The 19,247-nt window shown below is 42.6% G+C and overlaps 1 pseudogene; it reads left to right on the forward strand.

Moving 5' to 3' along the window:
* Positions 1-15,189: 15,189 nt before the first annotated feature.
* LOC136150159 (glycine cleavage system H protein, mitochondrial pseudogene) lies at positions 15,190-15,698 on the forward strand (annotated as a pseudogene).
* The last annotated feature ends 3,549 nt before the right edge of the window (positions 15,699-19,247 follow it).

Consider the following 19,247-nt stretch of genomic DNA (forward strand, 5'->3'; position numbering starts at 1 on the left):
GTCCAGGAGTTAAGACTCCACATTCCCAAGGCAAGGGGGCCCGGGTTTGATCCCTGGTCAGGCAATAAGTTCCCACATGCCACAACTAAGACCCAATGCAATTAAATAAATTAATATTAATTAAGTAATACATAAGGGTTTTCCCAGGTTGCACAGTGATAAAGAATCCACCTGCCAGTGCAGAAGACACAAGAGATGCAATAGAAGTGAGCTTGATCCCTGGGTCGGGAAGATCCCCTGAAGAAGGGAATGACAATCCACTTCAGTATTCTTGCCTAGAGAATCCCATGGACAGAGGAACCTGGCAGGCTACAGTCCATGGGGTCTCCAAGAGTAGGACATGACTTAGCACACACACACATACACACATATATAGGTGGGTGGTAGGAGGTGGGTGGTAAGTGTTATATATATATATAACACATATATATATATGGGCTTCCCTGGTAACTCAGCTGGTAAAGAATCTGTCTGCAATTAAGGAGACCCTGCTTCGATTCCTGGGTCTGGAAGTTTCCCTGGAAAAAGGATAGGCTACCCACTCCAGTATTCTTGGGCTTCCCTGGTGGCTCAGATGGTAAAGAATCTGTTTGCAATGCAGGAGACCTGGGTTCAACCCCTGGGTTGGGAAGATCCCCTGGAGAAGGGCATGGCAACCCACTCCAGTATTCTTGCCTGGAGAATCCCCATGGACAGAGAAGCCGGGTGAGCTACAGTCCATGGGGTCGCAAAGAGTTGGACACAACTGAGCAACTAAGTACAATATATATATATTTTAAAAAAGAATCAATAGAATACAATATATATTCTACATATAATATAGAATACTATACACACACACACACACACACACACACACACACACACACATATATATATTATAAAATAGAATCCTTGTGGAGGGAAGGATGGTCAGAGGAAGAGGAGCCTGCCCAGAGAGGAAGAAGTGCTGAGGGCAATGAAAAACAGGTTCAGAAACAAAGAAACAGTAGTCAGCGTGCCAGACACTGCTGAGGCCAGGTCAGGTCAAGGTGAAGAAATGTCCTGTGTACGTCACAGCAAAGACATGAGAGTATTCAACAGGCCAGTGGTGGCAACCTTGAGAAGGTAGATGGTGAGATGGAAGTGAACTGGAAGCAACAATCGGGCAACTTAGAAGATACAGAAAACACGGAAAAGAAAACTCAAATGACCCTCAACCTCAACACCCAGAGATGACCACCGTCGCCATTTCGGTGTGTTCACAGTCCCTTTCATCAGAATGTATGTTATTTGGCTGTGCTGGGTCTTCATTGCTGCATGTACAATATTTTAGTTGCAGCATACAGGATCTAGCTCCCTGACCAGGGATTGAACCTAGGCCCCCTGCCTTGGGAGCACAGAGTCTTAGCCACTGGGCCAGAACACACACATTTTCACAAACTTTAATCATATCGAACATCACGTTAACTAGCTTGCTCTTTAAGAATACATTATGAATTACTTCTCATGTCCTTGTTGTTCAATCTCTAGGTCATGTCCAACTCTGTGACCCCATGGATTGCTGCATGCCAGGCTTCCCTGTCCTTCACTATCTCCCAGAGTCTGCTCAGACTCATGTCCATTGAGTCGGTGATGCCATCTCATCTCATCCTCTGTTGCCCCTTTCTCCTCCTGCCCTCAATCTTTCCCAGCATCAGGGTCTTTTTCAATGAGTCAGCTCTTTGCATCAAGTGGCCAAAGCATTGGAGCTTCAGCTTTAGCATCAGTCCTTCCAATAAATATTTAGGGTTGATTTCCTTTAGGATTGACTGGTTGGATCTCCTTGCAGTCCAAGGGACTCTCAAGAGTCTTCTCCAACACCACAATTTGAAAGCATCAATTCTTTGGCGCTCAGCCTTCTTTATAGTCCAACTCTCACTTCCGTACATGACATGTCATTAGACAATCTATTTTCATAGGTGGCTGTACATTAATTTACTTTATGAATGTGACACAGTCTAGTGGGACATTTAGGCAGTTCTTAATTTTTTTCTCTATTATAAATGAAGGAGAAAGTAGGAAGTGTCCCAGGAGGGAATCAAACCGAACACAAGACTGTCTCAGTTTCCCTGGAGGTTGGGGTAGTTGATATGCTTGAGACACTTCACCTAGAGTTTCTGGCCAAAGAAGGAGGAAGGCAGTTTGCAGGGGTAGACGCACAGGATTAAGAAGACAACACGGGGTCTGTGAAGGGTGTTAGTCCCAAGCTAGCTTCGTGGACTCAGATCTGAGGCACAGAAGACAGGAACCACAGCAGAAGCCAAAGAGCTGCTATGAAGCCACAAAGAGGACAGAACAGTGTCTAAAGCCCAGGAAACCACGTCACACACTTTCCCTGGCAACGTGCCAGAAGTCCACAGTTGCCAAGACACTCACTGACTTATCCCCACACAACTCTGTTCATCCCCTCTTGGGTTCAGTCTCTTACCTCCTCCCTTTCCAGCCCCAGATTCTCTCACTGGACCCTCTGGGATTTAAGGTCAACAAGAACCTCCAAAGCATCCACCTCTTCTCCTGGTTTTCTCTTTGCATTCTTTTTTTCTTTTTTAATCTAATGCACAGATCTTTAATGAGTATTGGTATAGAGGTTACTGGAGATTAATGCCAAGTTTTCCACTGGAAATACTCTTATCATTACTCTTATTGTTTTCCACAAAGAGAACTGTTGCTTAATAGAAGCTGCAATACCAATACAAACACAAAGATTTATCGTATATCATGTAATACAGGTTGATATCAAATTTAAGTTTAAAATGTTCATATTCATATGGTAAAACACTTATAATTCAAAAGGCAAAAATCTCAAAGCTGGATGGAACCGTAATCCCTTTGCCATCTTGCTCTCAGATGCTTGGTTATCCTCTGAAGCCCCCTTTTGAACAGGTATTTTTCCTCCCACATTCCACACATTCTGGGGTGAGGCTGTTGTCTTCCTTATCTGTTTTTGCTTCCAAAAAATTTCTCCTCCCTTCAAAACCCCAGCCTCTCAGAAGCACATGCCAGCAGCCTAGACCAGCCATCACCCTGCCTTGCGGCAATCATCTTGCAACAACTACCAGTTTCATCAAGGGCTTATGCATCTGGTTTATATTTACTTCTCTATCATTAATCATGTCTTCATTTGTGTAACTGAGACATCCTCTGAGATAATCCATCCAGCAGCCCAACATCTCAGTTTCTTTCTTTTTTTTTTTTAAATTTATTTTTTTTTATTAGTTGGAGGCTAATTACTTCACAACATTTCAGTGGGTTTTGTCATACAATGATATGAATCAGCCATGGAGTTACACGTATTCCCCATCCCGATCCCCCCTCCCAAACATCTCAGTTTCTTGTCCTCTTCTCTGCCACCTGACCTCAGCCACACGCTGAGGTAACTGCACCCCTTCCAACCTTTGGATTCCCAGCACTCCACTCTATCCATCCTTCCAGTCCACTCTCTGATATCCTCAGTACATCAATCCTTCAACCTTTGGTTTCTCCAGTCCATTGTCCAGTCCACATTTTCACTGTCTATCACCTTCTTCACATCTTCACACCCCACTTCACCCATTTTAAGTTCAACTGTCTATCACTATAATGATTCCTTTGTGTACACTCTTCTTCAAATTCTTTTTTATCTTATTTATTTACTTGGCTCCACCAGGTCTTAGTTGCAGCATTTGTTGTTGTTCAGTCACTAAGCCGTGTCTGACTCTTCTTGACTCCATGGGCTGCAGCATGCCAGACTCCTCTGTCCTTCAGTATCTCCCGGAATTTGCTCAAGTTCATGTCCATTGACTTGGCGATGCTATCTGACCATCTCATCCTCTGCTGCCCTCTTCTCCTTTTGCATTTGATTTTCCCCAGTATCAAGGTCTTTCTAGTTCTCTGAACAGGGATTGAACCCAGGCCCCCTGCATTGGGAGCTCAGAGTCTTAACCACTGGACCACCAAGGAAGTCCCCTTTGTGTACACACTCTTAATTCTCTTGTCCTTCTCCCACCATCTTCTATATAAAACTGCAAGAAGGATCAAACCAAACTCTACCAACAGTGAGACTTTCCCTGAGCTACTGAGTAAGGCTGAGGATAAACGACTGTGTTGACAAATCTCACTTTGAATCTGTAATGATGAATCACAAGCAGGTTCTTAGCACGCCTGGCAATCCTATGGCTCAATACTGTACTTTCTTCTGATCTCTGAAATTTCCCTTCTTGCCTCAAGTGACGACACTGCACCCTCCAACCTCCATTAGTGATATAAAAACTTGTTTTCCAGAGGAAAGAGAAACAATCAGAAAAGAACTTCCTCATCGTCCCACCAGTGCTTCTTATGATAACAATTTCTTACAATTTCCTTTTTTCTGTTTTGGTCCTCCATGTTAAATTCATTCCTCAAATGTCTTATCATCCTTTCTTCTCCATTCACATCCCAAACCATTTCAATGAAAGTACTCTTGCTGAGATAAGGCCAAGCCCAGTGGTCATTACTCAGACTCTTAGCAGCATTTAAGAGTTGTTAAATGCACTCGCTCTTTGAACCGGTGTTGGCCTCTGGGGTAGCACACTCTCCTGGTTTTCCTCCCTCCTGACCAGAGGATCCTTTTGCTGGCTCCTCCTCCAGCCTGCTTCCCTATTTTTTCCTTTCTCTGATTACACTCCTTCTCCCATCCCTTCACCTATCTTTTCTGTGCTTCTTCGTGTTTATGAGTGGCCCCTCCCACCCCATCACTAAGTCTTAGGGCTCATCAATGCCCACAGCCCTCAGTAGATTTCAATGGCTCTACGTTCAAAATTTATCCCAGGGGACTTTCCTGGTGGTCCAGTGGTTAAGACTCTGGGCTCCCAATGCCCCAAGTTCGATCCCTGGTCAGGGAATAGATGCCCCATGATGCAACTAAAGATCCTACATGCCGCAACTAAGCCCTGGTGTAGCCAAATAAAACACAAAAACAAAACTCTACCCCAAATCTGATCACTCATCACCCTTCTCTGTCTTTACCACACAGTTCAGGCCACCACTATCCCTCACCTGCACCACTGCAATAACCTCCTCACCTGTCTCCCCTCTTCCAGTCTTACCCTCCTTCAATCCATTCTCCTCATAACAAAAGGTAACACGTCAACCCCTGCTCCAGGCTGCCCCACAGCTGCCCCATGACTCTGATGATGGCCTTCAAAGCCACCTCTTCAGCTCCTTCCTCATTCACCGAGTTCCATCCACTCTGCCATTCTTCGCTGCGCCCATAGCAGGCTAAGCCCATCTCCCCAGGGACATTGCACTTGCTGTTGCTTTGATTGGAACATTCTTCCTCCCAAAGCCCACTTCCTTTCTGAAGGTCACAGCCTCTGAGAGACCTCCCCCGACCTCCCTAATGAAAATAGCTCTAAACACCTGTCAATCTACCTCCTTATCATGTTTTCTTTTTCTTCATAACAAATATTGCTCTCTAAAACTGTGTAAGTATTGTTGACCTGTTTATTTTCTGCCTCTCGTCACTGAATCCTCAGCATATTGAGCAATGTCTGGTACACAGTAAGTGCTCAATCATCCTTTGTTCAATGAAAAAAAGAAAAGGGAGGGGGAGGGAAAGAAAAGAGGGAAGAAAGAGGGGAAGGATAGGCAGGGAAACAAAAAGCCTGAGAAAACAAGTTTTGATTAAAGCCAGCTTACATCATTGGCTCCTCCCCTCTGCATATTCCATCAATCATACTGATGGTAGCACAGCAATTACAAACACAAGAGTCTGCCAGGCCTGAGTACAAGTCCCAGGTTGACCAGTGTCAGTTTTAGTTTTAGGCAAGTTACTTAATCTCTCTGAGCCACATACACCACTTTGGCAAATTTTTATGGGTGACTACATCACAACAGGGACATTATGCCATATCTGTTGTGAGGATTATATAAAATAACATATGAAAAGTCTTTGGCATCAATTTTAAGTGCTAACCATAAGTACTCAGAAATCTGGAGTCATTTCCACCAGTTCTTCCAGTTTTGCCATGATACATTCTCATTACCTGTTTATAACCTTCAGTGTTGGCAATTTGGATTTGCTGCTTTGGGTTTTTATTATTACTATTGCTTGGCCACGCCATGCAGCATGAGATCTTAGTTCCCTGGCCAGGGATTGAACCTGTGTCCTGTCCAGTGGAACTGTGAAGCCTTAACCATTGGACCACCAGGGAAGTTCCCGAACTATTTTTGGGGTTTTTAAAAGGTTGGGTTTTCTTAATTAAATGTAAATTTCTGGTTTGCTGCATTGTGGTCAGAAGAGGTGGCCAGTACAATTTCAGTTTTGAAGTTATCTGGTATTTCCTTCAGAGCCTTATATTTTATCAATATTTATAGATGTTTCATTAACATGGAAAAAAGGTGTGTTCTCCATTTATGAGATACAAAGTTCAATAAATATCATTTGAAGGCAAGCTCCAGGATGGAAAGTTTATTGCTGCATTCCTGGTATCCAGCAAAGGGCACGGTGCACGTCATACACATTCAATAAATATTTGCTGAATGAGTGGCTAATTAATCAATCACCTGATTATCATTTAGATTCTCAATACCTTTGTACCTTTGGGTAATTTTTCTTACTTCATCTGCTACAGACTGCTGGGTTATGACACAGTTTCTCACTACTATTATATTTTATAGTCCTTATAGCTACATATAGCTATATATATATATATAGCTATATATATATATTATATATATATATATAAGTTTGGTTTCCCAGGGTATCTATGTATTTTGACTTTATATATTTCAGTACAATATGATTTTGTGCCTAAAGCTTTATCATTGTTATATGATCATCATAAATATACCCTATATCAGTATAAATAAAATATACCCTATGTCAGTATAAAATCGGTATAAAAAATCAGTATAAAAAACACTTAACAAGACATTATCTATACTATATGGTTTAATTTTACTATGCATTTATTATTTTGAATAATCAAAACACAATAATAAAATTCAAAATACCCAATAGGACCCTTCCCTGGGGGTCCACTGGCTAAGACTCCACACTCTGTAGGCAGGGGGTCTGGGTTTGATCCCTGGTCAGGGAACTATATCCTGCATGCCACAGCTAAGACCCAGTGCAGCCAAATAAATAAATAATTGTTTCAAAAAGATGCAAATGTACATTTTCATAAAGGTGAAAAGGAATTTTCCTTTCCCTCTGTCTTCCATGTCCTGTTTCTCTCCTCTGAGGTAACTACTATTAACAGAATTTTTTTGATTAGCTTAACTTGAAAACATTAATTTTTTTCATAGAGGAGTTTAAAATATTTTCATGAATTGTTCTGATCCACATATTTGGTATAATCAGTCATCTTACTGTATGCTTTCTCTTTCTTATGCCTCTTGATACTTTATCTCCTGCTATATGGATTAAATTTCTTTGTTTTTATCTTCTCTGGAGCTTCTGAAAACATATTGCTGTTTAGTCACTAAGTTATGTTCAACTCTTCTGCGACCCCAGGGACTGTAGCCTGCCAGGCTCCTTCTTTCCATGGGATTTTTCAGACAAGAATACTGGAGTGGGTTGCCATTTCCTTCTCCAGGGGATCTTCCCAAACAAGGGATTGAACCCACGTCTCCTGCATTGGTAGGCGAGTTCTTTACCACTGAGCCACCAGAAAGCCCAACTGGCACGTTACTCTCTCATAATTCCCATTTGCTCAGTTGTCAACCAAACATGCAAAAATCTTTTCACAAGCCAAGAGGGAGGGAAAGGGGCCTTGTGTTTCAGTATTTGTGATACACAGAGTGCCCTGAAGTCTTGCTACCATAGTGTGGTCCTTGGAACAGGAGCTTCAGCATCACCCAGCTGCTTGTAAGAAATGTAGACCCTCCATCAAAAAATCTACAAACAATAAATGCTGGAGAGGGTGAGAAGAAAAGGAAGCCCTCCTACACTGTCGGTGGGAATGTAAATTAGTGAACAGTATGAGGAATGGAGAACAGTATGAAGTTCCTCAAAAAACTAAAAATAGAACCACCATATGATCCAACAATCCCACGCCTGAACATGTATTAGACAGAAATACGGTTCAAAAAATGCATGCACCCCAATGTTCCCTATAGCACTGTTAACAGTGGCCAGTCCACAGAAGCAACCTAAACGTCCATCAACAGAGGAATGGATAAAGATGTGGTGCATATATACAATGGACTATTACTCAGCCGTAGAAAGGAGTGAAATAATGCCATTTGCAGAGACATGGATAGACTTAGAGACTGTTACACAGAGGGAAGAAAGTCAGAAAGAGAAAATATATAATATCTCTTATATGTGGAATCTACAAAAATGGTATAGATGAACTCACTTGAAAAGCAGAAACAGAGACACAGATGTAGAGAACAAAGTTCTGGATACCAAGGTGGGGGGCGTGGAATGAATTGGGAGATCGGGGTTGACATGTATACACTAAGTATTAAACAAATATCTAATGAGCACCTACTGTAAGCACAGGGAACTCTACTCGGTGCTCTTTGGTGACCTACATGGGAAGGAAATCCAAAAAAGAGGGGCCGTATGTATACTTAGAGCTGATTCATTTTGCTGTACAGTGGAGACTAACGCAGCATTGTAAAGCAACCATGTACTGTGCTAAGTTGCTCGGTCATGTCAGATTCTTTGCGACCCCATGGGCTGTAGCTTGCCAGGTTCCTCTGTCTATGGGATTCTCCAGGCAAGAATACTGCGGTGTGTTGCCATTTCCTTCTCCAGGGGCTCTTCGGACCCAGGGGTCAAACCCTGGGTTTGATCAAACCCAGGAGAGATCAAACCCAGGAGTTCTGTGAAGGCTCCTTCATTGGCTGGTGGATTCTTTACCACTAGCACCTACTCCAATAAAAATTAATTTAAAAAAAAATGCAGACTCTCAGGGCTCCCTCAGCCCTGATGAGTCAAAATCTGCATTTTAACAAGATCCCCTGGAGGTCTGTATAAAGTTAAGCTGAGAGCCAGGGAGGAGCCCCTCTTGCCAAGGCCTCAGTGTGGTTCTGGCTCTGTAACCACAGGACCTAGTGTAGCCACCTGCCCAAGTTGCTCGCCATCACATCACATTGCTGATTTCTGTCATAAAATTCAGCACAGTGTTTGGACTTCCCTGGTGGCCCAGTGGTTAAGAATATACCTTAAAATTCAGGAGAAGCAGGTTCGATCCCTGATCGGGGAACTAAGATCCCACATGCTGCAGAGCAACTAAGCCCTCGAGCCACAACGAGAGTCTGTGTGCTGCAATGAAAGATCCCACAAAGAGGGCTTACCTTGTGGCTCGGTGGTAAAGAATCTGTCTGCCAATGCAGGAGATCAATCCTTGGTTCAGGAAGATCCCATATGCCTCAGAGCAACTAAGCCCAGGCACCACCGCTATTGAGTCTGTGCTCAAGAGCCCAGCAAACACGACTACTGAACCCATATGCTGCAACTACTGAAGCCTATGCCCTACAGCCCATGCTCCCCAACAAGAGAAGCCACCACCATGAGAAGCCTGGGTACCTCAACTAGAGAGTAGCCTCCGTTCACTACAACCAGAGCAAGGCCTGCACAGCAAGAAAGACCCAGCATGGCCAAAAATAAATAAATAAAATTATTTTATCCCATGTGCCACAACTAAGACCAGATAAATAAACACTTTTTTTTTTTTAATTTGGAATACTCTAACTTAGTTTACTGCCTCTCTCCCAGAGTATAATATAAGCTACGGGGAGGGACCTTGTCTGGCAAGTTTAGTGTTGGATCCACTGGGTCTGGATTCGCTGCCTGGTACCTGATAGAACAATGCTTCCCTAGTACTTGAAATGTCAGCTGTATGCTAATTAAAGGTTCTTCCCAAAAAATCATGTTGATGCATACATGAAAACTGCAAGTAAAGTAAATTGGTGAAAATACTCCCCAAATTTCTTCAAAATCCGACTCTTCTGATTTGTTTCCTGATTGAGTCATAGATGACTGTTTTTACACACAAAACTGACCGCTGTGCCGTCAAGGGCACTGGTGATGCAGCATTTCTAGAGTGCTCCCCTACTGTCACCAGGATTTTCTCCCAAAGTGCTGGTGCTTTCTTTTTAAAAAGCTGTTATTTATTTTATTTATTTTTGGCTGTGCTGGGTCTCTGTTGCTGTGTGCAGACTTTCTCTAGTTGCAAGTTTCTGACTGCAGTGGCTTCTCTTGTGGTGGAGCACAGGCTTATTTGCCCTGTGGCATATAGGATCTCCCCAGACCAGGGATAAAACTGGGGTCCCCTGCATTGACAGGTGGATTCTAATCCACTGGATCACCAGGGAAGTCCTGGTGCTTTCTTGTTTTACCACATGGTATCCATAGAATCAACACCTTTACTGGGTCCAATTTGGGTTCCACTACTTTGTTTCCATGACTTTCTAAATATATCATTAGCTTCTTTGTCTCCCTTTTAAAACACAATGCAACCTTTTTTTGAGACTTCAAAATTGAAATATAGTTGACATATAACATTGTATTAGTATATTGTATTAATTGTATTCTACTAATGTATTTTAAGTTTACAACATAATGACTTGCTATACATATGTATAGGGCTTCCCTGGTGGCTCAGCTGGTAAAGAATCTGACTGCAATGCAGAAGACCTGGGTTCGATCCCTGGCTTGTGAAGATTCCCCTGGAGAAGGCAACAGCAACCCACTCTAGTATAAAAGGCTTCCCTGGCAGCTCAGACAGTAAAGAAACTGCCTGCAATGCGGGTAACTCGGGTTCTATCCCTGTGTCGGGAAGATCGCCTGAAGGAGGAAATAGCACCACTATAGTATTCTTGCCTGGAGAATTCCATGGACAGAGGAGCCTGGAGGGCTACAATCCATGGGGTTGCAAAGAGTTGGACACAACTGAGTGATTCCATATATATACATATGTATATACTACATATGTATATACTACAAAATGATTACTACTGTAAGTTTAGTTAACATCCATCACCTCACATAGTTATAATCTCTTTTCTCATTATGAGAATTTCTAAGATTTATATTCTTACCGATCTTGAGAACAGATTTGTGGTTTCCAAGAGGGAGGGGGAGCAGGGGAGGGAAGGACTGGGAGTTTGGGATTAGCACAGGCAAACTATTATATATAGGGGGGATAAACAATAAAGTCCTACTATGTAGCCACCTGAGCCAATAAATGCTTTTTGTTTCAGTAGAGTTGAATTTCTGTGACCTGACATATTTCTTTAAAATGGACTCTGAACATGGCAGGCAATACATGATTGACATCTATACTGTTGTTAATATAATTTTTAGAATTCACTCTATATATTTTCTCTTTAAAAGGATTTTTGAAACTTATATTTAGTGTTCTAACTAGGTTTATAAAAATTATTTACAGTTATGCCAAGATTTCCCCATTTTGGAGTTTTCATTTCACTTCATGTCTTGGTAAGTTAAAATACCTTTTTTATTTAAAAAAAAAAAAAAGGAGAAGAAGGAGTCACAATGGTATTTCCAAACCCAAACATTCTCAGAAGTTCTGTTGCCCTCGCATGTAAAAAGAAACTTGGATACATATAAAATAATTGACTCACAGCTTGTGACATAAATGTAGACGTTGTTCCTTTGTCTCTGGGCATTGAGTGTCACAGAGAAGTCTCAGGCTTGATTGCTTTCTGTTCCTTTTTAGGAAGACTTTTCTTTCTTTTTTTTTCATTTGGGGTATAGGCTTCCCTTATGACTCAGCGGGTAAAGAGTCCCCCTGCAGGTTCAATCCCTGGGGCGTGGAGATCCCCTGGAGGATGGAAATGGCAACCCATTTCAGTATTCTTGCCTGGAGAATCCCATGGACAGAGCAGCATGGCAGGCTACACAGTCCACGGGTCCACAAAGAGTTGGACACGACTAAGTGACTAAGCACACAGGATAGTTGCTTTATGACGTTGGGTTAGTTTCTCTGTACAACAAAATGAATCTGCTATACGTATACAGCTATATTCAAGAATCAGCTATATTGGAGATCCCCAGTGGCTCTCTGTGGTAAAGAATCTGCCTGCCAATGCAGGAGATGCCGGTTCGATCCCTGGGTCAGGAAGATCCCCTGGAGGAGGGCATCACAACCCACTCCAGTGTTCTTGCCTGGAGAATTCCCACGGACAGAGGAGCCTGGTGGGCTACAGTGTGTGATCAGAGTCAGACAGGGCTAAAGCAACGGAGCGCAGCACAGCACGATATTTGCAGTGAAGTCAGTTAGTCTAGGAAGCCTTTTAACTTTGCTGAGATGTATCCTTTAATTCAGATATTTAGTCAGGATGGATCTGGCTTCAGTTTACTTAAAAAAAAAAAAAAATTATATATTTATTTATTTACTTTGAGCTGTGCTGGGTCTTTGGTCCTGCAAGGGCTTTTCTCTAGTTGTGGCAATCCAGGGCTACTTTCTAGTTGCAGTTCACAGACATCTCATTGCAGTGGCTTCTCTTGTTGCGGAGCATGGGCTCTAGGGGATTCAGGCTTCAGCAATTGCAGTTCCTGGGCTCTAGAGCACAGGCTCAATAGCTGTGGTGCACGGACTTAGCTACTCTGCAGCATGTGCGATCTTCCCAGACCAGGGATCAAACCCGAGTCTCCTGGCATTGTCAGGCAGATTATTACTGAGCCACCAGGGAAGCCCCTGTTCACTTTTAATACTTCATCTGGGATACAGTATGCCCTCCAGCCCGATAATTCAAACGGTGCCACACCCTGGAGAAACCTCCCAGCACAGATTTGTCACCTGTGACGTCACTCCCACCAGTTCTGTTCTTATCTTTGGGAGCAGCTGGTTTCCTGACCTTCCATTTCTGTTCTCCCACTCATGTTCCCTTACACTGTTTTTGTTGCTGATACTCTTTCCTAATCTTCCGGTCCTTTTCTTGTGCATTTTGCTCAAGTTTATTCTTAGTATTGGAGAAGGAAATGGCAACCCACTCCAGTATTCTTGCCTGGAAAATCCCACGGACCGAGGTAGGCTACAGTCCATGGGGTCGCAAAGAGTTGGACACAACTGAGCGACTTCACTTGACTTCATTTCATTCTTAGCATCCCTCACCAGCTCTGTCCCAACCTTCAGTCCTGTTCTTGAGTGCTTCACACATGGACTTTGGTTCTCTGTGCATTTTGAGTTTTCAGGCAATTCTCCTTCTCTCCCAAAAGAGAACCTCTGCTGCCTTTTCATCTCAGACTTTCATTTCTTAAAGTACTCTGCTCCTACTTCTAGTGAAAACCTTCCTGAAAATTCCTTTCAAATCCTACAGTAAATATTTCTCAAGAATCCTGTTTCTTTCTTCCAGTCTTCAGGAAAATATGCCCCTTCCTTTGTTTTGATGAAATATTTCAGAATCTCTATAATGTTTTTAACATTATTTCTTGTGCACAAAATTGCATAAAATGTAATATAAATAAATACCTGTAAACCACACAACTTTTCTTTTTTTTCTCTTTACTTACCCTGAAAAGCAGAATCATGTCTCAGACTCGGGACTGATGAACTTCTAGACAAATATGCAGCTTGCTCTTGTCCCTGTTCCCAGTCCACTGGGACAATGGCTACGTCACAGCTTCTCTGGTGGTTCAACGTCACTTCCAGTGACTCAGCAGAAACACTGGTCATCTGCCTCTACTTCCCAGTGTTGTGCTTCCTCCTCCTGTACTGTTTCTGAACAACTATTCTCTACACGATTCTCTTCGTATGGTTTCTTTAAAATATATTTATTTATTTATTTGGATATGCTGCAGCATGCAGGATCTTGTTCCCTGATCAGGGATTGAACGCAGAGTCCCTGCATTGAGAGACCAGAGTCTTAGCCACTGGACCACCAAGGAAGTCCCTCTCTTCCTATGGTTTCTGTTTATTTATAGATGCAGCTGCTTCCTGGCTTCTGCTCCCTCCCTGCTTTCATACTTTTCTCAGTTCTTTTATACTTCTCTTAGTTCAGGGTCACTCCTCTGTCTGATGACTCTCAGGTTGTCTGTAGTCAACTTTCCCAAGAATGAAGATCCAGTTGGTTGATCAGTCATCATTCTGTGAGGGTACTTCTCTCTGCTGGGCAGAGTTCTTACCTTCAGCAATCATACAGGTCTCTGGTTTCATGTCTGTTTTGGGGTCACCTACTTTTTCTTGGGCCAATCAGCTGTGGCCTAGATGACAAGATCTGTGTCAGTCAACTATTGCTGTGTTACAAAAAAATCCCACAAAGTCTTAGTGGCCTACAAATATAAGCATTTATTTCACTCATTCATGTATGGATGCATTGGAGGTCAGCTGACATAGGCTGGGATCTGTTCAGGGCTTTTTCTTTGTATCTTACACCCTCCTTTGACCCGTGGAGGTTCTCCTAAAGGAAGAACCTGCCTCCTAACTCTGGCATGTCCTCCTAAATCCCATATCTGGGTCTCATGCATCCAATGGTGAATCCCTGAACTGTCCAGCACAAAGCCCAATCCACAGCAAGGGCTTAATGCATTCATCTCTGTGTCAAAAAAGACTCTTTAGGGAATTCCAGTGGTTAGGACTCCAAACTTTCACTGCCGAGGGCCCAGGTTCAATCCTTCATCAGGAAACTAAGATCTAGCAAGCTGCACAACACCCCCCCGCCCCCAAAATCTACAGAGTCAATGTAATCCCTATCAAATTACCAATGGCACTTTTCACAGAACTAGAACAAACAAATCTTAACATTTCTATGTAGAGACAAAAGATCCTGAATAGTCAAAGTAATCTTGAGAAAGAAAAATGAAGGAGGAAGAATCAGGCTCTCTGACTTCAGACTTTACAACAAAGCTACATTCATCAAAACACTATGGCACTGATACAAAAATGGGAATATAGATCAATGGAACAGGATAGAAAACCTAGAAATAAACCCATACATCTATGGTCAATTAATCTATGACTAAGCAGGAAAGACTGTACAATGGAGGAAAGACAGTCTCATCAGTAAATGGTGCTTGGAAAACTGGACAGCTTCATATAAAAAAAAAAAATGAAATTAGAACACTCATAGCACCATAGACAAACTCAAAATGGATTAAAGATCTAAATATAAGATGGGATATCGTAAAACTCTTAAGAGGAAAACACAGGCAGAACACTCTGAAATAAATTACAGCAATAACTTTTCCAAACCATCTCCTAGAGTAATGGAAATAAAACCAAAAATTAACAAATGGGCACCCGCGCGAACACGGCGCTGCAAGCGGTGCGGAGCGTGTGGGCCGAGGTCGGCAGCCTGCGCGCCCTGCTCGCCGCGGCCCTGGGGACCGCGGGCGGGTGCCGTCCGGCGCACCGGCCCTGCTCTGCTGTCGGTGCGGAAATTCACAGAGAAACACGAATGGGTAACAACAGAAAACGGTGTTGGAACAGTGAGAATCAGCAATTTTGCACAGGAAGCTTTGGGAGATGTTGTTTACTGTAGTCTGCCTGAAGTTGGGACAAAGTTGAACAAAGAAGGAGTTTGGGGCTTTGGAAAATGTGAAAGCCGCTACTGAACTCTATTCCCCTCTATCAGAAGTAACTGAAATTAATAAAGCTCTAGCAGAAAATCCAGGACTTGTCAACAAGTCTTGTTATGAAGACTGTTGGCTGATCAAGATGACATTCAGTAACCCTTCAGAACTAGATGAACTAATGAGTGAAGAAGCATATGAGAAATACATAAAATCTATTGAGGAATGAAAATGGAACCCCTAAATAAACTACTTTGAAACAACTTAATCTAGCATAGTTGTCTTAAATTAGTGGTGGATTCCTCCAACTAATAAAAAAAAAATTAGTGGTGGATAGATATTTTAAAAGCAACTTTTAGCAAAAGAAACTACTTGTAACAATGTTTCCTGAAGAAAATACCCCTTAACTTTCTAATGCCTTCAGATAAACACTGTGTATCTTTTCCACAGCATCCTGTGATTTTTAGGCTAGGCTCCAGTTATAACATTCAGAATTCCTGAAATTATCTCTGGTAAAACTAATTACAAAAAATATGTAATTCAAGGATAACATGGTTATCCTATACCTTATATGACATTGTAACTTGCTTACAGCTATCCTTGGATTTGGGTCAAAATGATCTTCCCACTAGAAATAACTGCCAGTGGAGAAAAGTTTGTTAGTTGTATAGTATCCAGTGAAGAATATTACTGTCTTAATTTTGCAATATACTGTATTTGCTGGTGCTATTCTTATACAGTGAAGCAACAGTCTTGCAGGAGAATAAACAATTTAATAATAAAATATTCAACTTCTTAAAAAAAATTAACAAATGGGACCTAATTAAACTCAAAAGCTTTTGCACAGCACAGGAAACCATAAACAAAACAAAAAGACAACCCACAGTATGGGGGGGGGAAATTGCAAACATTGCGACCAATAAGAGTCTAATTTCCAAAATTTACAAACAGCTCATGTGGCTCAATATCAAAAAACAAACAACCCAATCAAAAAATGGGCAGAAGACCTGAACAGTCATTTCCCCCAAAAGACATACAGATAGCCCAGAGGCACATGAAAAGATGCTCAACATCATTAATTATTAGAGAAATGCAGATCAAAACTACAATGAGATATCACTTCACACCAGTAAGAATGGCCATCATCAAAAAATCTACAAATAGGACTTCCCTGGCAGTTCAGTGGTTAAGACTCTGTACCTCCACTACAAGGGGCATGGGCTTGATCCCTGGAATGAGAACTAAAATCCCGCAAGTCTAGAGAAGGAAATGGCAATCCACTCCAGTACTCTTGCCTGGAGAATCCCTTGGACAGAGAAGAGCCTGGCCGGCCACAGTCTGTGGGGTCGCAGAGTCAGACATGACTGAGCAACTGACACACACACAAAATTGAGCAGATACTTGATGGCACAAGTGTATACTTTATCTACTCTCCCATTTCCCGCAGGAAGCAGGATGGGGCAGGCGGGACACAGGATGGGGCAGGCAGGATCTGAGAGGCAGGATGGCTTGGCCCCCATTCCTTCCATCCCTCCTGGAAGTCTTGGACCCTCAGTGCCTGCAACAGCTGGCCTTGGGCAAATAAAAGACTAAGCTGTTTACTGGCCAAAAAAAAAAAAAAAAAAAATCCCAGAAGTAGAGGGATGGGGTAAGGGGAGGAGACTTAGTCTATCCATCTCTTCACTGTTCTTTCCTCTGGGTTTTCTTCACTCTCCAGCAGGCAGGCGACAATATGCCATCAGCGACTGCAGCAGCACAACCACATCAGGGATGCTTTGACCTCAGAGCTCCAAAAACAAGAACCAGAAATAGATTCCCATGGGACTGGCCTAGATCAAGGGGCCATCGCTGAATCAAAAAACAGAGACCAGAGGGATGGAGGCTTTAAAAAATGAGACTTCAGTGGAGACCCCACCTGAGAGACAGAGGTGATGGCTTCGACAGGAGGAGGGTTTGATAAACAGACACTGACAAGAAGACTCTATATATGGACATCACCAGATGGTCAATACCAAAATCAGATTGATTATATTCTTTGCAGTCAAAGATAGAGAAGCTCTATACAGTCAGCAAAAACAAGACTGGGTGCAGACTGTGACTCAGATCATGAAATCTTTATTGCAAAATTCAGACTTAAATTGAAGAAAGTAGGAAAAACCACTAGACCATTCAGTTCAGTTCAGTTCAGTCGCTCAGTCGTGTCTGACTCTTTGCAACCCCATCGACTGCAGCATGCCAGACCTCCCTGTTCATCACCAACTCCTGGAGTTTACCCAGACTCATGTCCATTGAGTCGGTGATGCCATCCAACCATCTCATCTTTTGTCGTCCCCTTCTCCTCCTGCCTTCAATCTTTCCCAGCATCAGGGTATTTGCCAGTAAGTCAGTTCTTCACACCAGGTGGCCAAAGTATTGGAGTTTCAGCTTCAACATCAGTCCTTCCAATGAACATTCAGGATTAATTTCCTTTAGGATGGGCTGGTTGGATCTCCTTGCAGTCCAAGGGACTCAAGAGTCTTCCCCAACACCACAGTTCAAAAGCATCAGTTCTTCGGCACTCAGCTTTCTTTACAATCCAACTCATACATCCATACATGACTACTGGAAAAACCATAGCCTTGACTAGATGGACCTTTGTGGGCAAAGTAATGTCTCTGCTTTTTAATATGCTGTCTAGGTTGGTCATAAATTTGCTTCCAAGGAGTAAGCATCTTTTAATTTCATGGCTGCAGTCACCATCTGCAGTGATTTTGGAGTCCAGAAAATAAAATCTCTCACTGTTTCCACTGTTTCTGCAAAATTCTTCGAGAGATGGGAATACCAGACCATCTTATCTGCCTCCTAAGAAATCTGTATGCAGGTCAAGAAACAAGAGTTAGAACTGGTCATGGAACAACATGGTTCCAAATTGGGAAAGGGGTATGTTAAGGCTATATATTGTCACCCTGCTTATTTAACTTACATGCAGAGAACATCATGAGAAATCCTGGGCTGGATGAACACAAGCTAGAATCAAGATTGCCAGGAGAAATATCAATAACCTCGGATATGCAAATGACACCACCCTTATGGCAAAGAAGAACTAAACATCCTCTTGATGAAAGTGAAAGAAAAGAGTGAAAAAGTTGGCTTAAAACTCAACATTCAGAAAACTAAGATCATGTCATCTGGTCCCATCACTTCATGGCAAATAGATGGGGAAACAGTGGAAACAGTGAGAGATTTTATTTTGGGGGGCTCCAAAATCACTGCAGATGGTGACTGCAGCCATGAAATTAAAAGACACTTGCTCCTTGGAAGAAAAGCTATGACCAACCTAGACAGCATATTAAAAAGCAGAGACATTACTTTGCCCACAAAGGTCCATCTAGTCAAGGCTATGGTTTTTCCAGTAGTCAAGTATGGATGTGAGAGTTGGACTATAATGAAAGCTGAGTGCCAAAGAATTGATGCTTTTGTACTGTGATGTTGGAGCAGACTCTTGAGAGTCCCTTGGATTGCAAGGAGATCAAGCCAGTCAATCCTAAAGGAATCAGTCCTGAATGTTCATTGGAAGGACTGATGTTGAAGCTGAAGCTGATACTCTGGCCACCTGATGTGAAGAACTGACTTACTGGAAAAGACCCTGATGCTGGGAAAGATTGAAGGCAGGAGGAGAAGGGGACAACAAAAGATGAGATGGTTGGATGGCATCACCGACTCAACGGACATGAGTTTGAGCAAGCTCCAGGAGTTGGTGATGGACAGGGAAGCCTGGCGTGCTGCAGTCCATGGGGTC

This window comes from Muntiacus reevesi, chromosome 18, assembly GCF_963930625.1.
Source record: "Muntiacus reevesi chromosome 18, mMunRee1.1, whole genome shotgun sequence".
Taxonomy (NCBI): domain Eukaryota; kingdom Metazoa; phylum Chordata; class Mammalia; order Artiodactyla; family Cervidae; genus Muntiacus; species Muntiacus reevesi.